The 26,614-nt window shown below is 40.7% G+C and overlaps 1 protein-coding gene across 1 annotated transcript in view; it reads right to left on the bottom strand.

The window, feature by feature from the left end:
• cacnb2a (calcium channel, voltage-dependent, beta 2a) overlaps positions 1 to 26,614 on the bottom strand; it is a 71,636-nt gene that overhangs the window by 25,235 nt on the left and 19,787 nt on the right. The window lies entirely within an intron of this gene.

The following is a 26,614-nucleotide window of genomic DNA, read 5'->3' as shown; positions in this document are numbered from 1 at the left end:
AGTGCTCAGTCTGCCGCTGCAGGTGCTGAGGCTGACTCCCGGTGTGAGTCAGGTTGCAGTGATGCTTCTCATCCTCTCCTTAAAGCTCTGGCTCCAGCCTTGTTGTCCTCCACTGTAGACTCCCTGTGCTGCTGCTCCATAAGCGATGGGTAAAAGCGGTTTATCTACATGAGTCCCGGTGTGGCTGCATGTGACCGACTCTCCTCCTGATACTAATGAAGCTGCTGCTGCTGCCTTTAAGGTGCTGGAAGCTCTCCCTTTCTCATTCTGTGTCTCAGCCTGTCAGTATTTGTCTTGCTCACTCCCCTTCACAAGCCCTCCTGTACTACTTCAGTGATTCTGCCTCTCTATCTCTGTCTCTACCCACCCCTTCTCCTCCTCTTCCTCCTCCTCCTCCTCTGTCACTCCTCTCTTATTTTTTTCCTTCAGTTACCCCTCACAGTCAGTCCATCTGCTCCTTGTGTCTCTGCAGTGACCAGTGCTGGGCAGTGCATGCGCTATATGGACACTGTTTATGTGCCAACCGTGCACCGTGCTGTCTTCTATGTGCAAACGCACTACATTCACACTGTGATATGAGCTGTTTATAGCTGCTGAAACTGATGTCACCTCATAATTTTTTCAGGAAGGATCCAAAGTACAAGTCAGAATGCAAATGCATCATTAAAACTGCATCTTTAATTACTTTCATATCTATTCTTGCAACTTTTCGTTGTACTCCCTCCTCTGGAAAAGCAAAATGCTGCTGGTTTTATCAACAACAAAAAAACCCAAACAAAAGAAAACAAAAACAAAAACAATGCAGTCCTAAAACCCAACATGGATATTTCACAATGATGTAATGAAAAGAGAAAAGAAGCACATTTTTGCATGGAAGAAACCAGCCAGTTACCATTTCAACACATCAGAACAAACACTCAAGAATTTCAACACGAGCTTAGTAAAAAAAGCTAAACAAAACTGTTGGTAGAGCTGGAAGTTATCATATAATCAACTGACAGAAAATAAACTGCTCTGGCAGTCAGTTCATCATTTTCATTTCAAAGCAAAAATGCCAGAAATTTGTTGTTATCAGCTTTTTAATTGTGGGTATTTTCTGCATCATTGTTACTTCAAGGTCAGCTGCTCAGGGAGTCCCTAAAAGAAGCTTTGCCTTTGAACCACTTGGCTTTTCATTTAAGAAATTAGAGGAATTAAGGAGCAGGCTTGTAGATAATCATGTTGAACATGTCGATGTTCATATTTCCTGTGAGTCTAAAAAACAAAACAAAACAGATTAAAAAAACCCAGTGTTTTCAACATTAATGAAACAAGTGCAGCGTGTTTTCTCTGTATAACTTCTTGTCTGAGGTGTTTTTGTACACACTTTCTAAAGATCAATATCTGTGGACTTTAAACTGCGGAGCAAATGCCCACCTTGGACATTTTATAGAAAGAAAATAAGAAGAATAATTAGCACTGCACTGTATGCATTATGCTGAAGTAAGTTTAATATACTGTATCTTTTTTAATTATGTCTTCTTCCCTCTGCTCTCAGCAGCAGGGATTGTAAAGTGAAAGCTGCTCTAAATCCTCTCCTGTCAGATCAGTGCTGATTCATTACATGTGAGCAGAGCACTGCAAAGCCACAAAGGACAAATGAGAATAATTACAACGTTAATTAAAAATTTCCCATCCTCATATAGGACTAGCAGAAGTTAAACCCTGCAGAAGGATTATTCAGAATGATTTTTTTTTTTGCTCTGCTGACACATGATGTGTGTCAGTGTGACCTGTCAGGAGACTGTGCTCATTTGAGTCAGGGGTCAAATTGTGGGACGAGCGATTTAAACTGGCCAGTGAAGCAACTCCCTGAGGAGCACTAACTGTAGGTCTCTGAATGACACGCTAATCATTGGTGTTTATCAAAAGCAACAAATGACAGGAATCCATTTACTTTAGGTCTTTCCAATACAGGCACTTCGTGACACTCTGTACACAAAGGAAAACGCTGAAGGATAATTAATGTAATTGTATATTGTTAAGGCCAATTATCTTAATCTTAATCTTATCTGATTATAGTTTAGAACCAAATGAACAGAAAGGGTGGACAAAACAAAAGCCAGTGCACACTCAGAGTTAAAAGAAAAGGTGTCATGAGAACCTTCGTAACATGACATATCCTCAAATGCAGCAGTTCAGTAGACCAGTCCACAGCACTATGAAATCATGCGAGGGTCACATATGTTTTGTTCTGGTGGCTCAACACTGGCCCGCAGAGCTCTAAGGGCAGGGCACAGATGCTCTGAACGTGGAGCTGTGGAGCCCGGGGAGGAGGCTGGTGGAGTTGTGAAGGCTGCGCTCTGATGGAAACTTGCAGCGACAGAACAAGCCTCCGGCTGCCCGACACGCCTGACCTGTGATACTGACAGCACTGTGTCACCACACACAGGACACTAATAATAATCTAACAGCAGTATGGTGTCGCTCTGATCCATAAGGAGAAGTACTCTCTTTCTATCTGGGCTCACCCAGCAGATTGGGTGAGCACGTCACCATCAAAAGGAGATGAAAATTCGGTGTACCGCTAACAAACATCTGAGCGAGCGCAGCAGTTTGATGCTCTGCAAAAAGCCACATATCACATCACATTTGCCACCAAATATGATACGAGACACTTGAGTACTAAATAGCATTGCTTGAGGAAGTGAAACGCTAGTACTGTGCCGAGACTATTCCCAACAGGTCAAGTATTTTCATTTATGCTGCGAGTTGTCACAACAAAGACTAGAATGGTTTTCAAAAATTGCTACCGACATCTATGTTTCCCACAAGAAGTATCCAGTATCCAATTAGGTCCTGACATCATATCAAGTGCAAAAATGAGACTGAAATTCAAAATGCTTACTGAAATGAAATCATCAGTTTTTGGTCAACTTGTGCCAGAAAATTTAATACAGAGATTCAGAGCTGCTTAAATGGCTTTAGACTCGGGATAGAGAACAGGTTTCGTTTCAGGGGTGGCTGTTTAAAAGCAGCACACAGAATGGGCAAAAGTGGAGGTGGGGAATTGAGAGGTCCTTAAATATCTACATCACCTTTATTAATTTATTTAGACCGAGGTACTTGCTGCAAGACCGCCACTGACCTCTACATGGAGCGACAGGATGGCGATCATTACACTAGAACATACAAATCACAGTGGAAATATCCACAGTGAAAGAGGAAGCTGACTCAGTTGTTGCTGCCTCTTATATCTGACACAATCACTTACGCTGGGTGAAGCCATTACACCAGGGAATCTCTTCATGATCCGAGAGCTTCTATTTTCATTTTTAGAGTCTGCTGCTACTACTCTATACAGTACATGTCCACTATGGAAAAAAGAGAGCTTTAGCCATGCAGAACATGGAGTCTATTTAAGCAGGCTATAAAGTGCTCACGCTGGCCTTTTTTTAGTCAGTTTTACCAGTTTTACTCTCGATTCTTTCTCTGCGACCTAACTCAAGCTCAGCACTGCACTCTCACTCATGTCTGCACTCATGTCCCTTGTTCTTGTGGTTTCCTAAATATCCTCTCACATTCCTTTTTCCTGTTTGCACTTCATTTCACCTTTTCCCATTCATTCGGATTCCATCCTGACCTCTTACTCTGCTTCTTTTATCTCTCATCTCTCTCTCTCTTGAGATTTTCAGCGGCTTGGGTTTCCTTGACTCTGTTGCTGAAGGATGAAGAGAATTGTCATGTGCCTTCAGTGACTCATCAACAGCTGGCAAAGCACTGTGCTGGTATTTGTTTTGTTTATTTTGGGCCCTTCATCCCACTTTACAACGACTTTGTCATAGTTCTGGATTATTAATGTGTTTGCTTCTTGCCATATGAGTTATTTCTATCTTTTAGTACTTCCACTGGTGGCAATTTAATTGTATATATGCAGATTAGTGAAATAACGACAGTGAGACCACTCATTATGCCAGTTTAAATCTCAGTTGGGTGAGACCGACAGCATTTTGTGATGAACTGCTTGTTGCAGCTAAAGGTGCATCTACCCAGGCTCATTTATTCATCTGCCAGGCTTTTTTTTTTAAAAACCTAGCACTAATTGCATATTTTGCTGATGGGATAATGTGGCAATTGTGTAAGATATAGTTGCAAATATATCCAATCAGAAATGAGTAACAAACACTTAAAAGTTGGAGGGCAAGGGGGCACTGCTGATCCTAAAGAGCAAAGCCAAGATAAAAGTTATTTAAAGAAGGAATCAAAAATCAGCAGTTTATTGTGCAGTCTGCTAACTTAACAAACAAATAACCACAACATAAATTCTAAGATGCAGCATACAATCACTGTAAAACTGAGATACTGTGGTCAGTATACCGTACTGTAACTCATATCCTGCTGAAGAAGGAAGATTACTGCTCATGCCAAGCCATCTACAGCTCAGGCACACAGACTGTAGTTGACTACAGTGGGCTGACAATAGGCTGAGCGAGTGTGCTTGCAGTTTCAAGCTTGGCATGACTCATTCTTGGCTGGAACCAAAGCTTCTTTTCCCAGCCATCTGTCCATCACTGCCACTTCACTCAAAGCCACTACACAAAGTCAATTAAATCATCGTTCCACAAACAGCGTCTCCTTCATCAAACGAAGACAATGGGAGCAGACATGACAGCCAAGTGTGAGCGATGTGTGACCGCTACAAGGAATGGTTACTAATATTTAACACAGAACACAGGAATGACTGCGAAGTGAGCAGGAAAGTTAGACAGAAACAGACTCCTGCTACATTTGTAACAGACAACGAAAGTGTGCATGAAAGAAATAAGGAGAGAGACAGAAATGGGGGAGGACTAATGATCTCTCTGCCGTTGCAAAAGAGGGATTGGCTGCATGGACGTCAAGGTGACACTGACAGGCCTCTGAGAAAGTGTTTACCCAGCATTCCATGTGCCAGTGCATTAGATAAGTGCACCATCCCATCGAGGTGATGGACCCACTGGCTGTCGATTACATGACAGGATCCCGGAGTGCACCATGATTAAAGGCTAGTTAGAAACTTGGTAAGAAGCCTCGTGGCAGGTCGCTTTGAGAGGAGGTATGCATTTCAAACATGCATTTATTCACTGGCCTTTGATCACTGGTCACATAAAGTAAGACCAAAACATTGATAAACTTTAGAATAATGAGAGGAAAACATATAAAAGGGAAACTTTTGAACTATTCAACTGTAACTAATATCAGACATCACTACTGAATAAGATAACTAACCAAAACAGGGAGGAATCGGCAAGAAAGAGTACACTGGAAATTATCCCTGATTATTTTTAATGATTGGTTACTTGAAAACAAGATAAGAAGAACAACATAACGGTTGGGGCAGCCGTAGCTCAGTGGGTACACAAGGTCATCTACAATCGGAAGTTTGGTCATTTGATCCCTGGCTGCTCCAAGTATCCTTCAATAAGATACTGAATCCCGAGTTGCTCTCAGATGCATTCATCGGAGTGTGAATGTTAGATAGAATGAACTTGGATAATGTGTTACTGCAGTCAGGTGAGACTGAAAAAGTCACTTGGATGAGTGACGAAACGTTTCTCCCACTGGAAACGCTGCGTCCAGATGAACAGAATCAACCTTTGGAGTGTTATTGCACTAAATTAAGTAACTATATTGCAGTTACAACTGTGCCGTGACTTGTTTTAAAAGGTTTCTTTAGGTATCTGCATGCTGGGACGATTCACTCAAGCTGCAATCAGCTGATTACATTTCATGTGGCAGAGGAGGAAAATGGTAGTGCGATCTACAGGAGATCTGGACATTACTTGCATTTTTATTGCATTATACTGCTAACACAATTATGGCTCTTTGCAAGACTCTGCAAACACATCATGCTAACATAAATGTTGCCAAGAACCCAGGAAGCTGAGTGCATGCTGACCTAAGACCAACAGCCAGAGCATGAACTTCAACAGGTAACAAAGATGAGCAGTCAGACTTTTCTACCTGTTCACCTTTCTAAAGTAGAATCACTTTAAAGATCGCTTTGAAGTCCCTTTTCGACTTTGCTTTGCGTAGTCGGGTTTGTATTCATACGTAAACACTAAAAGGAAGCTCATATGTGTGTCCTCATTAAAATAAGGATTTGTGTTGGTATGTGGGAGTGTAGCCTCAGGTTTATATTGTTAACTGGTAAAAAAAAAAGAAGTAATGACTAATGTGTAACAATATTTTTCTGCATAACAACCTCACACATTGTTGCTAAATGAAAAGTTTGTATGTACCATGTATGGCTATTTTATTGAATTCAGTCTCCATCAAACAACTGACTGCTAAAACCTGCAATTGAAACTTTATGATGCAAGTCAGAGTAGTTGTCTTTCTTTGCTACAGACTTCTTTAATCTGTCCACTCCACCAAGTTGACTGCTTTGTCCTCATTGAGATATTAAACAAATATTTTTGGATTTAAAAATACACCCCCCCAAAAACAAACAAACAAACAAACAAAAAACACTGGTCCAATAAGCACCAAAAGAAGGACAAGCCAATCAGAACCATGGGCGAGATTAACACCGTCATCAAACAGTTCAAGCTACACACCATAAAACAGGCAGTGTTAGCTTGTTTTGGCAGGTTTTTACTTTTTTTTTAGAAACCCAGCAAACTCTGTACGTCAGCATTTTTAATACAACTTATAGAAACTGGGTAAAAGTTCTCAGTGAAATGAAAGAGCTGTTGTAGTTATAATCACAGTCACACAAATAAAACAATCACACACAACAAATATATCAAAGTCAGAGTAGATTCAGTAGACTTCAAACAAATTTTAGTACAACTTAAAGAGAACTTACATTTACCTAAAGGACTACCTGGCAAGGCTGATGTTAGTTTCAGGGGTCTCTAGAGACTAGCTGTAGAAAACCAGATACCCACCGAGTCAGAGTAGACAGTGTCAGACTCGAGATGGAAGTGAAATATAACGACTTGACATTTCTGTCTGATAACAGGCCAACAGCTCCCCATAAACCCATACTCATTTATCCTTATTAGGCACTGTTCTGTGCTCAGCTGTTATGACTACATGACTTACAAATGAACATGTACTGTTGGGATGTTTGCTCCAATTCTGCTGCACTGTTTCTATAACACTACAGCAAGACAAATGCAGAGTAACGGGTCCCCTACAACTGCAGATTATGTGCTAATCCCTTTCCCCCAGTAAATTTTTACCTACAACCAGCAGCAAACGTCCTTTGAGAGAAATTGGTCTCATTAGCAGTGAATCCCCTCACAGCAAGATCTAGTTTCTTCCTCCCTCTTCACACTCTGGTTCCTTTGTGAAGAAACAGCATCACCGTATGAAATATCTGATAAGGGGGATACGGTAAAAAGGACTGAGGGCTGCTCTGTGCTGCTATTTTTTACTTGCATCATCAATATTCTGACAGTTTCCTGGTGTACAAAGCAGACGCATGATTGATGAGACCTGGCTTAGAGAGCAGCATGAGCTGCTAACCATCTTCAGTGGTGTAAAACAAATCATACTACAACTGGCACTGTGCACAAGTATAGTATTTCAGCCTCATTTATTTTACCGACAAATTATATACTCTGGACCGATTTCCGAAAAACTGACCTGTTGGGAACAAATTGGGATTTCCCAACCACTTCTGAGTTAAAGAAAACAAAAAAACCTCCCTTCAAACCTCGCTACTTTAGTCTGCTATATATACAGAGCCCCCAACCCTACATACACAGAGGATTAGTGAAAAGCTCTAATTTATTAAAAATAAACCCTGAATATGTATTCAACTCTATAAAGGGTGCAATTTACCTTTAGTGCAGTGGAACAACTGGCTGATGGTAATTCTACAATATTTAAGTGTATATGATAAACACACTTTGTCCTTTGCTTCAAATTCATGTTCTGACCTATTATCTTCCAAACAGCTCTTCATAATCAGGCCTGTAAACTCACCTATCCACAGCTCTCAGTGACACACAGAAATTCACACACTAACACTTACACGCTTGGAAAAGACGGTGCTGCTTGATAAGCCAAGTCGAGTGGAGGCAGTCGTAGAGAGTGGGTTCAGTCAGTCAAAAGAGCTAGGTTCACACCACAACCCGAGAACACGCACCTCGTGTAATCAAGCAAATGCTTCTCTGTGGATGTGTGAAGACAACCAACTTGCTAATCAGATAGTTTATCATATAGCTACAAATCATCCACAAAGTCAGAACATGGACCCAACGAACATATGCACAGAATAAGAATGAATAATAAACACACACTTTCCCAGCAGAGTGTTGCTTAATGTTGCTGCTGGGAAAGTGTTAGTCCTGGAATCCATGTGGATGGGAGCATTTTCTCTCTAGCACACCACAGCACAAAAACTGCTCAAGGAAGATGACAAAAACTCAACATGATGACACTGCAGTCAAAACCCTTGAGATCCCAAGCTGAGTGAGCATCCATAAATGTGCTAGAACAAGCCCGAGCCATGTAGTCCCCACCCCACTGGCTACAAACCCTAAAGGAGCCCCTACTAGATGTCCTAGTGCCAGTGACCTCCACAGGTCCTGTGTTTATCAGACTAGATCTGATTTGACAGCTCAGCATAAAGAAGGTGATTTAAATGTTGCAGCTATGATTTATTTGCTTTAGTTAGCCTGGTTTGGCACACCAAAGGAAAGTCTCGAAAAATCCCTTTGGTTTTCTGCATAATCCATGCAAAATGTAATCTATATGATTTTGTTCCAACTTCTTTAAAACAGATTGTTTACTGTTGTGTGTAATTGTTTTAAACTTTACATCTAATTTTTTTATACTTGAAGCATTTCATCAAATGGAAATATTTTCATTGTCTTTAAATTCAACCTGATAAATTTTGTACTGTTGAGGTGTTTGGCTTCTACACCAGTATCTGAAATGAAGCTCCTGGGGTCTAAACCCTGCTTGTTAGGATGTGTGTTATCAAACTGGTATTTTATTTATGACAACCACTGCCAAAAGGCAGACTTTAAAGGTTTCTGTAATCATTTCATTCACCCGCACAAAGACATGAAGCACACACAACCAGAACAGTAAATATTTGAGATACTAACTAGAAAGTCTCTTGGACATGACATTCACTCATTTATACTCTTTAAGAACCTCTTTTTGAAACAAAACATTCAGGCTGAGCCTAGGTATGTGCTCTCTACCGGTCTCTGTATATAAAAACCTACCTCTTTCCTGGCTGTTGACTTTCTTTCCCTCTCCCCATTTGTTAAACACCATCTCATTTCCTCACTACAGGCTAGCAGTGGTCGTGCAGCGGTGCTCACAAATTCATACTGGTTGCTCACACGAGTCTCTTTGTCTTAAGAGCATGCTGCATGAGAGTTAACATGTGCAACTTGAGAAAGAGCCTCACTAACTTTCTGTTGAAGCACCAGTGGAGTAAAATATCACTTATGTGTGATGATACCCCTTTAAATATCACATTGATATCTTCCATTCTCCAACAAGAACCTCCCTCTTTGTCTAAAGTAAAGAAGAAGCTAGGCTCAGAAAAGGACACGGCAGAAAGCATGTTTATACAAACTTACCAGATCTGACTCCTCACTGCCAGAGTGATACATTTCTGCCCAGTTGACTGCTATTGCTGTTCAGCCGGGCTGGGAGAAAATCTCCTCAGCTGCTGCCCATCTTCTCACGGAGTACAGGAACTCCTACCAGCCTGACTGCTTCACTCCTACAAATCCCCTTGTCTTGGCTCCAGAGCTTTGCTTCTGTAGCCTGAGCAGCAAAAGTTGGATCTGGAGGAGAAAGTTAGCTCCTCTCAGTCCTTCTTTGGCCTACTTTAGTCCCTGAGAGGCAGAGAAAAGACAAGCGTCGTTCCCACGCTGCGAGAGCACTCCTTTGGAGCACTGCGGCCGTCCTCCAGCCCCAAAAACAAGCCCCCGTGCCCCTCTCCCCTCCCACACACACACTCTCTGTCTCAAACGCACACACACACACACACACAGCTAGTTAGGAAGTAAGATCTCCGACTGAAAGGGCCGGCCTGAAAATTCCAGAAAGCACCAAAAGCAGCTGCAGAAGCTTTTTATGTCTGTGTGTGAGTGTGTGATCTGGGAAGTTTACATGTGTTCCACTTCGCCTTCAAGAGGTTACACTCGGTAGAGACAAAGGCTTAAAGGGCTTGAACTTTAGTCTAAACACATGTTGCTTAGAAAACGTCAGGAAGCGATTACGTTCGCGACATCGACAGAATGCTATATTTGCTTTCATCATCAGTGGGAAAAAAGTGGGAAATTTTCCATTTGGTCTTTTAATGACACAAAAGTAAGGTAAAAAAAAAAAAACAACCCTTACATGTCTGACATTATAGCCATGTAAACTGGCATTTAAAACTGCAGCGGTTACTCTAAAGAAACTCAGATCCATCTCTTTATGATCAGAGCCAGTGACGAAGCTGTGATGTGTGCTTTTTCATCACATTGCTGTTACGTCAGATCGTACACAGGCTGAGATGTTCAGTAATCTAATAGTGGTAAAACATGACTCAACACGTGACGTAAAATCTTAGTCATAAGTTTGCAAAATAAACCTTTAACTAATCTTAATTTTCTGGTTACAAAAAGGGGAGCAACAACAGGGGAATGCAGCACAGTCAGTGGAAAAATACAAACTGAAAAGCACAGATGAGAAGTGAGTAAGCAGTTGTGCCATTTAATGTCCAACCTGTCATGGATCGCTGTGTGGCAGGCAGGATGAGGACCCAATCGCAAAACTCACACACACGGGGATGAACTCAAAAAACACAGCTTTATTGCTGGCCACGAGAAACAATACAAAATAAACTAAACTGGGAAAACTAAAGCACAAGGAGAGAGAAACAGGGAAATCCACACAGCATGAGGGAGAACGCAACGCCGAACAGAGGGAGACGCAGACAGAAATACACAGAGGGTTAACGAGGAAAGTGGGAACACACGGGGAACACAGGTGACACTGATAATCATAACGAGACAGGGCGGGGTGAACTGAACATGACATGTACAGGCGTGAGAGTCACAAAGTAAACAGGAAGTGCACAGAGGTTCAGACAGGAGGAGAGAGAGCACGGGGAAAACACAGACATAACGGGCTGGGGAAACATGAAACAACCACAAAGGGAGACGAGGGCTCATAAATACATAGAGGGCACACAGGGGGAAGAGAGAGCACGGGGAGAACTTAGACATAATGGGCAGGGGAAACATGGAATAAAACATAAGGAGAGACGAGGGCTCACAGATACACAGAGGGGCACACAGGGGGTAAAAGCCATGAAGGGAAAACACTTAGGGAACAACACAACAGGGCAACTCAGAAAACATGGCCTAAGCAAGGAACAAAATACAAAAATACAAGGAACTAAGAACACTGGGCCAACATGGCCCAGGACCATGACACAACCTGGATGATTATACAAGCTCTGAGCTTCATATGACATTCTGGTAAACGCAGATTTGTATTTTTTTTCCCCTTTTTGATGGAGAGAAAATGTTGTTTTGGGCAGCCCAGCCTAAATCCTAGATTATATTGTGAATATTTGGTTTGATCAGGGTTAACCCCTTTCTGAGGATTATCATTCAGGGTGTTTGCTCGGCATGTGACACACCGTGGTATAGTCATCCTCATGTCACTGCAACAGTGGTTTTAAGCTCTATTTCTTTTATTTGGAGCTGAACTCCACTGTTGTGTAATATAAAATCATTTAAAAAATGCGTCTTGACTCTTTCAATTGTGTCATTCTTCATGAATCAGTATGTGTATCATGGGAGGGTTACTAAGCATGATTGGTTTTTATACTATTTTTGTATTGACTATGTCGCCTTACTAAACAGATGTTTGTACATTTTTCTGGCCCCTTGACAAAGAAAAAAGATTTTTGTCCCTTAGGTAATAAAAGTATGTTACAAAGTACATTTTCTAATAGTCTTGACCAGTGTTTTCCAAAGATTTTCCAAAATTAGAGTAACATAATTCAAAAAATAATTAATTGTTACAGTCTACTGGAAAAATAGTTGCAAATTTAAATGTTTGTGATATGAGGGGGATTACATTAAAATGTATCCTTCAGGGAAAAGGTTATATGTAAAATAAAACATTTATTCTATGGGTTTTTTTTCCTGACTGTGTGGAAATGTGCACTCTCTGTTAGTCCAGTCCAGTCACCTTGTTTTTAAGCTCCTAGTCCTTCATTAAATGTGAACAACATGTCCTCATCAAGGGCAGGATGGCATCTCTATGTACAGACAGGCTTCATTCAATTGGCAGCATGAGCTCAAATTTTGATGGTCGGTTTTGATATTTTCTTTGATCTCTGATACTTTTTTGCCTTCAAAGTAGCACCGGTTCTTTTTGCTTCACTTGTGTACAATCTGTAAGATCTTTAAAGCCTTTGGCCCACATTTTACACAGTTGCAGGACTTCCTGTTCTTCCCCAATGTTTCTGTGTGGCTGTATGTTTGGAGTTACTGTCATGCATGATGAATTAGAAGCAGAGCAGAAGCCTTCCTGGTGGTACAGTATGACAGACACAAATCTAGAGTATCTCAAACCTTTGCACATTAATATTTTCAGATCTAACCTAAACCCTGTTGATGGCAACATGAGGTCAAGGTGAGAAGGTGAAAGGCAGACTAATTAAGCTAAATGCTAGAGGCAAAAACCTTAACATGCTGAGCGTGATGACATTTGATCAGAAAGTGTGATACCGTGTCTCTGAACGTGTACCAAAAGTGACTTCTGCATGTAAAATCCGCTACATACTGCCAAAAATTCACAATAATCAGGGTATATTCTGCAAACTCTAAATAAAAAGAGATTTTTAAGATCCTACTAAATTAAAGTAATGCATAAAAATGACAACATGTTTATCTAGCGATGAGGCTCCAGCCAACCCTGCCAAGATTTTATGCTTAGGCCAGAGAAGTTTATTTAAATGTGTAATCGTGTAATCGATGTCAAATTAATAAAGTTACAGTTCAGATTAGTTGTTTTATTTTGCTATAAAGTAAATATAGCACAACATAATAGCATTCTTCACTGCCAGCAGGCATCACTATGATTATCAGCTCGGGATTTGACAGATCAATGTCTTCTGCTTCTGCCACAGAAATGAGTGCCGGCATTGCCTTTGGCTTATTGATCAGTATACATGCACACAATGACGTCAGCAGGCCCTCACACTGACAAGTACATAAAGGCCAAAAAGGACAGCTTACAAAACCAGCATACAGTAATTGGACCATGGGAGAGGAATCAATATAACATCCCAATTTCATTCACTTTTGAAAAAAAAAAAAAAGACAATACCAACAGCTGTTTCCTTCCATAGTTAAAAAAAGAGTCACCTTGTGGAGGCTGACCTGATTTGATGAAGCTGCGATCTTTTGCGTATATTAATATTCAAAACCATCTGTTTTATTTGACCTTGTGCTGCTCTTTTGCAGAGGTGCTTATTTAAAATTGAGTCTGAATGAAGAACATTTAATTTGAACATGTTTCCTTTAACATTGAGCAGCTCATGGGAATTTCCTTCCAATGTGCCCAGCTGGATATTTAGACCAGCGGTCCAGAAACCCCCGGGCCTCGGACCGGTACCGGTCCGTGAGTCGTTTGGTACCGGGCTGCGAGAGTTGAGGCTCAGGTGTGAAATGTATGGTTTTCAGGGTTTTTATCGGTTTTCAGCGTTATTTTGTTATTGTTTTTATCGTTAACTCGGTTTTCCTGGTTCTTTTCACGTGTGTTATAAATAAATCTTTTTTTCGGTACTGGTACTAGTTTTATTTTGTTGTATTTATCCGCGACACCTTAAAGGCCGGTCCGTGAAAATAATGTTGGGCATAAACCGGTCCGTGGCGCAAAAAAGGTTGGAGACCGCTGATTTAGACTGACACTGTTGCAGAAGTGTACAAACAAAAAGGGGTTTCAATGGGGGTTATGTGTCTAATTATTTAATTTGGCGAGGTGCATTTGCTTTCAAGCTTGAGATTAAAGCCTTTTTAAAAAATAAAAAAGGCGATGCTTCATAAAAGCCTAATTAAGAAAAATTGTGCACTTCACTTACTGCAAAATATATAAGACTTCAGTTTGGCGCTTCCATTTCAGCACACAAAGATGGAAATAGTTGCCAGGACTCTTTAGCACATGAAGGTGATGGAGATCGAACCATCGACCTTTTGATTAATGGACAACAAGCTCTACTACCTGAAACCAAGACATTAAAAGCGTTCCAAGCTTTAAATATGGTAGAAGGCCAAATATACTATATATCCAGATTGGTAATGAAGAGGAGAAACCATTTTATATACTGGGACACCATTTGTTTACCAATGGAGGCTTAGTGCCTCTTCTTCAAGTTTTTAAAAATGGCGATTGCCATTATCAAAAATGTTATTTTGAGTATTCATCATGTTGGTGAGAGTGCTATATAATATCACTCCAAAATCTCCACACCTGTCAACCTGTAATACTCCTCAAACCCTAAAGTAACCCTGCTTCTTTAGCTTGTCCCTCATCTATCATACCTACAGTATCATCTGGGTGCTAACAGACTTTGTGATTTAAGAACTACATTGAAGATGATGGGATGTAACCACTTAAAAAAATTCTAGGAAGCTATTAGAAAATTTACTGAAGCTTAGTGATTATGCATAATTCATTACCAAGCGTGGTCTTTACATCTCACTATTTTTAGATCAGCCTCCCTCTGCTCCAAGCATCTTCAGAGGAAGAGAAGAAACGAAGATTCAGTTTTGCAATTCAAGCAAGTCAGATGAGAGCAGTTCGATGTATCGGGTTAAGCGAACGGATCACACCTGTGTACACTCAGTAACAGGATAGTCTCTCGAGGCACCGGACCACCAAACCAGGAGTGGACAGTTTTCATGCTAGTGTGACTTCACACTCGCTACCACAAGGCATACAAATGATGTTTAGCAAACTTTAATAGACCACTAATGGGCTAAAATACACTACAATTAGATCACTAAGGAAATGTCAGACAGGCCCCTCCTAAGGGCGACTGCCCTGCCAAGAATGCTATTATATAAATGAAACTCTCCAAGAGGCTTTCAAGAACTGCTAAATGAATCCTTTTGTCGATAAAAAAATCCCCGTACAAAAAATCTACCATTTAATTTAATTTGATTTTCTTACCCTACTTTCACAAGAACATATTTACTGTACTCAGATGATCCTGCAAAGTCTTGAGACAATCAGCAGTTATTGCATAAATTCACATGTAGTCAAATGCTTGAATTTTAAAGGTTTTGGATCCAAATTCAGTACTCATGTTTGTTTTTTTAGCTGATTTGTTAGACAGAAATAAAATCAATGTGTTTATAACTTTTTTGTCCCAAGTTAGATGAAAAGCTTGATATCAGTCCTGTGTCTGTATAAAAAATATAAAGCTGGAGCCAGAATCGGGTCAACTTAGGCCTCGACTTGACTACTGTAATAGTTTTTATTCAGGTTCAGCTGCTTAGCCAACCGCAGCTGGTCCTAAATGCTGCGGCACGCTTCATAACTGGCATATGCAAGCAAGACTACATATCACCTATATTAGCATCCCCGCACTGACTGCCAATCAGTTCCTGAATTGAGTTTATTTAATGCCTTGAATGCATTCCAGAGGTTGGCACAATTTTACACCTCTGATCATTTAAGTTTGCGCATTCCCGCCTAGATCACTGAGGTCTGCTGAGCAAATGATCTTTAAATCTAGTTTAAAGCACAGAAGATATCTGTGCTGCTCCAAAACTCTGGAACAACCTATTTCTTCATCAGGAACTCGGCAACATTAGACACTTTAAGCTGCTTGAAAACTGCAATAAGAATGAGATGTGAATACTTTGACTTTCTCTGATTCTTTTCGTAAACCGTCATTTTGTCCTATTTTTTTTATGTTATTTGATTATATTAGATGTGCAGCTCTTTGTCCAAAGCTGTTGTTCTTAAATGTGCTATAGAAATAAACTTGACTTGTCTGCAAACACTCGTCACAATAGTAGCCTAGGGCTAGTAAAACTTGTGCTTCTGGACTCATAACTCAGACGCCCTCTACAGGAAAGGGCAGAGCAGGCTGTACCTGCTGTGGAGACTCAGGTCGTTTGGAGTGGAGGGCCCACTCCTGAAGAAATTCTATGACTCTGTGGTGGCTTCTGCTATCTTTTATGGTGTGGTCTGCTGGGGCGGCAGCATCTCTGCTGGGGACAGGAAGAGACTGAACAGGGTGATCCGAAGGGCCAGCTCTGTTCTAGGATGCCCTCTGGACCCAGTGGAGGTGGTGAGTGACAGGAGAACGGCGGCTAAGCTGTCATCCCTGATGGACAACATCTCCCACCCCATGCAGCAGACTGTGACAGCACTGAGCAGCTCCTTCAGTGGGAGACTGCGGCACCCACGGTGTGGGACGGAGAGATTTCGCAGGTCTTTCCTCCCCACTGCTGTCAGACTCCATAATAAAGACTTTAACTGATCAAGCACACACATCCATACATATGCAATAATACTAAGTGCAATAATCCTTTCTGTCATCGTTGTATTTTTACTCAGTTGTATATAGTATTTGTATTTGTATTCTATTTTTATCTTATTGTATATTTATTTTATTTTATTCTACTGTATATAGTATATTATTTTATTCTATTCTGTACAGTTGTGTACTGTATTTATTCTTATTGTATTCTAATTTTTGCCTCATAACTTTTGCACTGTCCACTTCCTGCTGTGACAAAACAAATTTCCCACGTGTGGGACTAATAAAGGTTATCTTATCTTTATCTTATCTTATCATTGCAGACAACTTCTGTTTCTTCTTTGTGTCACACTTTTCACAGTTTATCTAGTTTGCAAGTGTTTGCAGACAAGTTGGTGTCTTTCAAGCAAACTACAGGCAACCTGGGTCTTAGTTTAAACACATAATCTTAAAAAGAGGAAGCAACTACTTGCTGTCTACCCCCAGTACTCCTAAAATTCATTAAGACATATCTTTTTTTGGGTTAATTTCTTTAATTTAATACATGCAAGTGGTAACCTACAAATACCTACAAATGAATCCTTATCAAGAAATTACAGTATTGTCAGTTTGGTTTCTGTAAACAAGCTATGACATCTTAATAACTGAACAGCAAAAATGCTTTTTTGTTATCTTTGGGCGTAAAGTGGCATAGATAATTTCTGCTTGCTATAGCTTTACATTTATAAATAACATGGATGAAGACATTTACAAATCTATTGTAATAAAGCACAGATTTGAAAGTTTTGGCTTATTTTTATTAAACTGAAAGACGGGTTTTTGAGAAAATATAAAGTACTGATACTTTTAATAACAAAATAACAAAACAAAAGTTACTGTTTACACCAGATAAAAATGAGTATAAAGGATTAAGGTGGAATAGCATCCCGATGCAAAATTTCCAGATGAAGCTGGAGAATCCATCCCCTGACTGTGATTCTAATCTAATAAAACCCACAGGGCCTGCAGCCAACATCTGACTGATGTTACCTAGCTACAGTACATGCAGGGCCACTTGAGCCCAGGGACCATCTCTAATTACAGATGGTGAGAGAACGAAGAGGAGGGGGAATGAGAGAGAGATACACGGAGAAAAATAATGGAGAAAGAAAAAGAGACGGATGAGAAAGAGAGACAGAAGCCACAGCTGTTCTGCTTCCTGTTGCCTCTCGGAGCATCTCGACAGTTCGACTGCTGCTTCCCCCACATCACCAAAGGGCATCCCGCTAGCATGTGTACCAAACCTAAGAATAGCATTGAACCTGCGCCCACACCACTTACATTTCTCATCTGTTCTTAAAATAAAATAATCATAAAACAGAACAGGAAATTTCCAAAGAAAGAAAGCAAAGAAATCGCAAAGCCTTTACTGAAAAGTTGACTCCATCTTACCCGTCCCAAGATGTGCTTAGTCCGTGGAGACAAAGGAAGCTTGTCAAGCACGCCAAAGGGAATGAAGATCATGAGCTCAGAGTTTGTGAACAGCTAAGGGAAGCAAACACTTGATGAAGTCCGAAGCGCTGGCATTTATTACTGTACTCAACAACAATGTACAACTTCTGGCGGCTGTAGTGCAGTGTGTGGTGCTAAACTGACTCACTTCACGCTCGCTGAACACATCAACGCATCGGCTGTTCCACATGGACTCATAGGAAAAACTCTTCAGTCATCAAATCGGTACTGCTCTGACCAATAAAGTCACATGTAGGTCAGGAACACACAAGAAGAGGATGATGCACTCACACTGTGTGTGCAAACACATTTTCATAAGTATCAAATGCAGTAGTTGTATGATCCACTGATGGCACAAGATGGACAAAGACAGAGAAACACTTTCATCACTCCAAACGGTTCTGGCACAGAGCCTGGGCCCACTCATTTTTAATCAGTTAAATGTATGGCCTGACAGCTGATAATTCAGTTCACATACAAGCTCACTTAAGACACTGACTTATGTTGATTTCTTGACTTACATTAAACTTTTGGCCATAGAGAGATAATTGAAACAGTCCTGACATGGAGCTGTCGTTAAATATATATTTACTAGATAAATATTTCTGTGCCATGTGTTTAATAAGACAGCTTTGTTTTGTAGTCCAGTTTTTGTCTACCAGCTCCTGAGAGAAAGACTCCACTGAGCACATCAGCTAGTCACTAAGAGGAATGTGTGCAATTAGACGTTTAAACATTTCTGCCCTTGCTATTTGGCACCAAAAACGCTAACAGCAACAGCTTCTTTTATACATCTACAATGACAATTACCAGTTCAAAAGATGTTACAGTGCCACCTGCCACTAATCGGCGCTGCAGCGCCATGTGGGCTCTGACTGAATAAACTGGAATAACCAAACAAATGAAGCCAGGTGTAACCACATTCTGCACAGTGGTGTGGAAATTAGCCTGGAAGAAACCAGGACTACTGCTGCCAGCACTGCTAAGATTAGCTAAGTTCTGCAAACTATTCTTTGCAATGTTACACCTGTTGTCATGTGCCGCACATTTCAGCAACATTTGAAACATGATTTGATTAATAAGGGATGTGATTAATGATTTCATACAAAATACACACAAAATAGTTTGAATGTTAAGTGTTTTCTATCCTTTAGACTAGTTGACCTTTTTACAACTAGTATATTTCATACAATGAGTATATTAGTTGGCTGGAAAATATCTAATCACTAACACTGCCTGCCATTAGTTGTTTGTTCCTTTTCCCCCCCCTGAGAAGAACAACTGGGAATAATCTCACACTATGAAAGCAGTGAGAGTGAATTAAAAAAGAAAAAGAGCACAAAGGCACTAAAAAGCTCCACAGAGCTGGGGAGAAGTGTTGAGTGGTTGTGATTATAAAAACTGTATTTGGGTTAGTTACTGGTCCATTTTCAGACCCATGTCTCTGAACACACCGCGATGAGTTTAGTTTCCTGTCACAGCACATGTATACAACGTAGTCTCATCCACTTTTGTGCAGACCTGCGTCTTGCTGTAAAGCAATTGTCCCTTGTGCCATTCAATCTTTCTCTATGTAGAGTGCATCCTTATTCTGGAGGGATGACAATCCACCTTCCACATAAAAACACCCACAGGGGTTATTGCTTATGTCCACTTGATCCCCTGACTCACTTTGTAATGATTGCTTCTCTCAGTAAGGAGATTTAAATCTGCTTTGGCCGTTCAACCAATCCAGGATTTAGAGCAGAAGAAATGACTGACATGAAACATGGTTAGAAACTGTGAAGATCTGGTCGCTTGAAGTCAATGTGGGAAGAGGAAGGCTCCAGCCTACAGGAGTCATTATCCTACTCCCTCTATGTTTTGCTTCTTGCTATCCAAAATACTAAAATAAAATCTGTACTGGTCTATTTTATAATATTATGTTAATTTATCATATAGCATTGCAAATTTACCTACCTTTGTGGTAGATTGTGGACTAAGCTAAAATCTAAACATTTAGAAATATATTATGTGTGTGCAGAATTTTTATTTTTTTTGTTGTTTGTTAATAAAAAAGTTTTATTCTACTACATTACTGATGTTTTACAGCACACGTGATCTGGGGCAAAGGTTTTACGAGTGATTTCCCACTCGTGCGCGTTTAAGTGCATGACCTTTGCAATATTTATTTGTGCTGCCTTGTCTCATCATTTCTCACCTAACAGAAAAATTCCAATAAATGTAAATATGTAAATATGTAATGTAAATTAAAAAAAATGCTCTTAGCATTTTCATCTAGATTAGTCAAAGATTTACAAAGACATTCACTTTTTAGTCATTTTACAATGATATAAAAATAATCATATAATCTAACAGCACAATACAACTTCCTTTACTGCTTCTAAAAATTCATGAACTAAACAAAACAAAACAATCAAAATCTGCCACAAGCAGGCAAGGAATTATGAGGACTCACAAGACAAAAGCTTTAGCGACACTGCCATATATATAAAATAACACAGGGTAAATGGTCCTGCACTATAAAAGAAAGAGTCTGCCACAAAGCATTTAGCTGTTTGACTCTTTCACTGGACCAGCTGGAGTTCTCTTCACATGTGAAGAGAAAGATGACCCTGCAGCTTGCCTTTCACCTGCAGCATCAGTGGCTTTATACAAGACACAGTCCCACAACAACCCATGATTAAAAACTAAGCTTCACTTAATGTATATTGCATGGAATTCCAGCAGTATAGGCCCATGATAACAGACCTCACAGACAGGATATACAGTACGGCAGACTGTCGACATCATCACAAACAAACCTGGAAGCAGCAAGCACTACAAACAGAAAAAACACTAGCAATAAAAAAAAGCTTTGAGAAAAACAATCCAGTGCTACAACTAATAGTACAAGCTCTGAAGAGAGAAGTAAGCTGCTGATTACACAGAAACAAGAACAGGTTCAAGAACAGGTTGTATGTAATTTTCTTTTTTTTCCTTTTTACCTTTGGCTTCTTAGACATGCTCGTTCTCCCACAATGCCCGGGACACCTGTGTCGCCTCTCCGCTCCACAGCGACTGTAATGAATTATGCAAATCCCCTGGTTTTTGTTCAGAGTACCATGACCCAGGGGTGCAAGCAGCTGACGCCTGGCATAAAAAAAAAAGCCAACCTCTCTGCTTCAGTCAAAAGGGATAACACTGACTGCTGTGCTTCCTGGGGAGTTGCTCTTAAATGCAACCGGTGTCACTGCTGAAGTGATATCTAGGAGAGGAAATGAGATGAGCATACTTGAGAGCTCTTCCAACAGCAAGTGTTATCCCTCATGTGTAGTGAAGCTAGCTGGAGTCTCTCTAAGGCAGATCAAACCCACACAGTGACCCGGGCATGAGTGGACGGACACACACGGTGGAGTGTTTAACCTCTGCGGTGTCATGGTTAGCTCTGAAGTGTTTTTCTTTCCCAGACCGGGCATTAAGCTTTAATTTGATAGCATGACATCTGTTGCATGGTCCACTAAACTTTGCTATAAAAGGCAGACTAAAAACACACCCACTGCACACAAAGCATACCTTAAAACCCCAGAAACACTGTATCAGCTGTTAGAGGTGACAGGAGTCTGTGATGCTGTGCGTCTCGGCTGCAGAGGCAGAGCTTACCGCTGTAGTAAAAACATGTGACCTCCCGCAGCTGTACATTCGTTGCCAGACAGACAGTCAGGCAGTAACAGCACCATCTGGAGTCCTAATCCGCCTGACACTGCCCACCCCTGTGATTATGAATGTGGCCCTCAAAGTCATTAGGCTTATTGCATAGACAAGGAGATACTTGGGATGAGTGCACTGCAGAGGTGCTGCAACTGCATCAGGCAGGTCAAGAGTTTTTGAATAAAATTAATACCAAATTGATGTATGTGTAAGCAGTTTTGCTATATTGTCAGTTGAATTATGGGTGTGGAGAGGGAAAAAAGGCAAAGCCAGCTTTTAGTTCATGTGGCAAAGTTGTTGTCCTTCTGGCTGCAGGGCCATCGTTCTGTCTGTTGATCCAGCACTTGGGCAACAGCTGGTGGCTAGATTTAGGCTGTAAATCATTTTTAACCACTTTATGTTTACTCATATTACAATTTCCACTATAATGAAAAACAACCAACAGCCCTGACTAGGATCACAGTAATATACTCCTGTTCCTGTGACAACTTAGCTAATAACACAAAGGAAGCAGACCTTATACTTTGGTGTGTTTGCAATAGTCTTAATTAATGTTGTAACTTTAAACATTTTTCCTTCTACACAGAAAATGTCTTATCTTCAATTTCTTTCTTTTTTTTTGCCTGTCCTGTTTTGCTCTTTTGCCATCAGAAAGATGCCCAACGGATTTACTTTACCAAATGGACCATCCCAGCCTTGCCGCATTGGTCTATTTGATTCACCTTTTATTGTTTATTTTATTTGAACCTGCTAAATACGGGACAGACTTGACTGGGGAAAAGAAAGAGGAGAAAGAAAGAGGGAAAGAAAAACAGCGGGGAAGAGGGACGAGGATAAAGGGCAAAAAACAAAAACCAACAAAATAGGCAGACAAAAAATACACATATCAATCACCTGGATCACCTGTTGAGAAAGAAAAAAGAAAAAACAAGCAGAAGAAAAAAAAAAGAGCAACATAATAAACAACATCACGATGATATATGGGAATATAACAGTAAATACTAAATATTAAACATTATTGTGCAGCACGTAAGATCGACAGTGCACAGTGTGCTTTGAGGTAGGAGCCAAAAAGGGTGTAGTTTGTGTGTGTGAGCACCCGTGTGTACACCTGTGAGCGTGAGCATGCTTGTATTTAAAAGGTTCCTTCATGTAATGATCTGCTAGAGGGTGTGGGGGGCCACAGCCCCGTCCTCCAGGGCATGAAGCAGGTATGGAGGAGATCAAAACTTCAGACATCCAGAGGCCCCCAGAACACAAGAGACCAAGGAAGACCAACAGAGGGGCAGCCGCGCCACTGTCCCAGAAAGAGCTTATCTTCAATTTCTTGTCATGAGCTCAGATTGCTGATATTTTTTCTGATGTCGGCATTAGATAAAAATGTAACCTGACATGAAAACAAATGGATGAAACTCCATTTAATATTTTTATGATTGTCTGGTTTTGACGTCATCTTTTGTACCACTGTCAGATTAAACTATGCACTTAAATGCAGGAACTCTTAAATTCTTGTAGCCGACTTCCATGAAATGTGGTGAAATAATTAATTGTCAAAAGATAAAGCACTTTTCATTTGCAAGAGTTTTTCTTTGCTAACTACAAGCCCAATACAGAAATCACACATTCTTTCTTTTGTCTACACACACACACACAAACCCATAGTTAGCTCAACTGAGGTAGGACACAATTAATGTTTATAGCCTGTCAAACTTCCACCAACATGAGCCTCTTATTACAGATATGGATGGTGGGAAGCTCTGCAGAACAAAAATAGTTCCTACTGGCCATGTTTCTTGTTGTTGTTTTTAAACTAACTGTGTCTTGATTTCTTGAAAGACACTGCAATTCAATTATATGTAAGAGAGGTAACCAATTTAAGAGCAGATATTTTCAAAACTGGACGATTTATACCAAAATTATGTAGATAGAAACAGCTAACAGCACTACTGCCAAGTGGAAAAATATGTAAACTGGATTTTAGGGTGAACTATCCCTTTGATATCATCAGCCATAAAAACACAAACTAAACAAAGACAATGCTTAAGTGCATGTCTTTTCTCCTTACTAGCCTCTTTACTAGTTCAGCAGACTTTAAAGTGTTTTAAAGTAATCAACTTTCCAGCTCTGTTTGTGTAGAAGAAATCAGGCTCAGTCAGAGTGAGGACAGAGAGCTGGGCTGTAGAAAGCAGCAGCATGACATATTTGCCATATGGGTAGGTTGAGGGAAAGTAGAGCAGCGTTTCCCTCCGGAGGAAAACACATAAGCACATTTCGATTCATGCACATGTGCACATGTACGATATACTGGACAGAAATGCAAAACATTCACAGGGTAAAACATGAACGCTTGTTTAGGACAGCTCAACATATGGTGTATAAGGAGAAATAAGCCCCGGGCTCCTTGCACTATTATGGTGTCACTTGCACCTGACTTACAAGAACTTCAGCAGCAAGAGGGATCATAAAATGTGTAAAAGGAGGCTGTGTGAGTTTCTGGCAGGTCGTATGTCTGCAGAATGAGAAAGAGAAAAATGTCCACAGACAGAAAGAAAGTAGATTTGATAGTAAACATACCTCCGTCCCCAACTCTCTCCTCCCTGCCCCACCCCCGTTTTCCCAAGTAGCTGATTTCATCCTCGCAAAGCCACTCTCATTCTAATCTGCCCTGATCCGTCTGCACTGGCAAAGACTCAGATATCAAACTCACACACATTAGAAAAAACAAACAAACTATGACATCTTAACAAAAGGTGCCAGTTTATCTGCTGTTTTATTTAAAAAAAAAAACAAGAACAATGCACCTTTCATGGAGAGTTCAACTTGAACTGCCATCAACTAGAAATTCAACCCATCAACATCTGGCGTACTTCCTGGCAGAGGCAGAGTTGGCAGACTGATAACCAGATTTCATAAAGTGGGTATGTAGTAGCTTGTAGTTATATAATACCTAAATCTCTAAGCCTCAGTTTGGAATAGCCACTGAGTACAGCAGCATAAAAAAAATCAATGAAAACACACTGTAATAGCCTCTGCATAATCTGTTAAACCACAAAATCATATCAATAGTGATGCAAAATGTTACATTGCTTTCAGATGTTTTGCAAATGCCACAGAATACAGAGTAAAAACACACATGACAGAGCACTTCAAGAGAAGAGGAGCACACTCACTCTACAGGAGCACACCTCACTTACCCATGAGACATTTTTATTCTTGGTTTGTTTGATCATGGCAACGAGAGGAAGGCCAGTAACGTGGCGAGAGGACCCCCCTCCTCAGCAGATTTTAGCCCCGCAGCCTGTTGCGTGGGGAGGTCTGTGCGGGATCAGGGGTGATGGCCGGGGGCACGTCGCGCTCAGCCATTGGTCATCATGTGCCCTGCAAACCCGCGAGCCCGAAACGCTTGCTCTGACTGAATCCAGCATCTGTCAGCGGATCAGAGCACGCCACGCGCAGAGTTTTCAAGTTTTTTTTTTCAGGCTACGTTACAAAACTAGAAAAGTCCAGAAATATCCAGCAAAACTCAAAAGTGTTTTCCTCCTCACAGCACACAGTGACCTGATGGACTGATTATGTATTTGAGCAGAGTATGAATATGAAACATCCCAGCAGGTTTAACCCCGCCCTGCTGAGCCACAGCACGCGCCCAAATCAGATCTTTGTGGCCAGCTCCCCAGGGTGAGCTTATAGAAGTATTAGGATGAACATACTGAGTCTTTGGAGGAGAGCCCTGACTGGCAGGTCACTGGCATGTACAGATATCAGGCAGGAAATAAGCGGGAGCACTGGAGCAAAACTTAAAGTGACTGACCTCATCTTCATCTGCTGTAGGTACCTCTCCTTTTATTATCGTGCTTTTATTTGTTTCATCCCTGCTCTTTGCCACCTACCTAGAGCCAGTCTCCTTCCTTGCTCTCTAGCATCCTCCATCTCTCCCTCAATCTCTGGAGTACATCTTCTCACCCAGCTGGCACCTGTTGTCATGGTACCACTTTGCTAAGAGATAAATAGCATGACAGACAGTAAGAAAATGCTCGGTGACTCTCCATTTAATCTCTTAAGTAAGTGGCTCCACTGCTCTCTGATCAAGCCTCTAAATGCTGACTTTTGTAGCTTCCTCTGCAAAATCTCACCAACATCTCCTCTCCACACTTCTTGCAGTCTGTTTGTTCAAGTTGATCCGGACTACTCATAAAAGATCAGTGAAGAGTTCTGAGGCTGTAAGTGCTGATTTGAGTGGCTGCATTTGGGTGAAATTGAGCCACAGAGCAGCGGCGGATCTCTGGATCAGCAGTGGCAGAAAAGTCTACAGACCGCACATAAACAAGCAGAACAACTAGTGTTTGAAAAGGAATTTAAAAAGGTGCCAAAACAGCTTGCAGCTTTTATAAGGGAAGGGTGTTGTGTGAGTCTTTTATTAACAGTCTTCAAAATTTATCTGAGATGTGCTCTTTCTTCAGTTATAGCTTGATGGAAACTTTTAATTTTTTTTTACTTGATTTCTCTGCCACAATCTTTTGTGGCTAAAAAGAAACCCTGTTACCTGCGAGAGGTTGTAGCTGAAGGATACTTGGCAAACAAACACGTCAGTAAACTTTCCTTTGATTGACAGAGCAATTAATTGACTAATCATAGCAGCTCTATACATGAACACTTCACGTAATATCTGAGGCCATCTTTTTAAATTTTTACTTCTACTATCTTGTTACTTTAATGTGGAAAATCTTGGCTACCGGTGAGACCAGCTCATTAAAATAATCAATGCAAACCACAAAATTACAAACATATAGTGAAAACTCTTGCTTTACTCGGCTCCTGGTCCATTTTTAACATCTGCCACTCTAATTAACTGTCTCTAGTATCCATATGGGCCAGCAGCCCTCCTCTGGTGCACAAGGTTGTCTGCATCTCTCTCCTGTTAATTGGCCTCAAAGA

This window comes from Diplotaxodon limnothrissa, linkage group LG9 (genome assembly GCF_057381915.1).
Source record: "Diplotaxodon limnothrissa isolate DT_005_m linkage group LG9, D_limnothrissa_male_GT1.1, whole genome shotgun sequence".
NCBI lineage: Eukaryota > Metazoa > Chordata > Actinopteri > Cichliformes > Cichlidae > Diplotaxodon > Diplotaxodon limnothrissa.
This window is presented reverse-complemented; position numbering and strand designations above follow the sequence as displayed.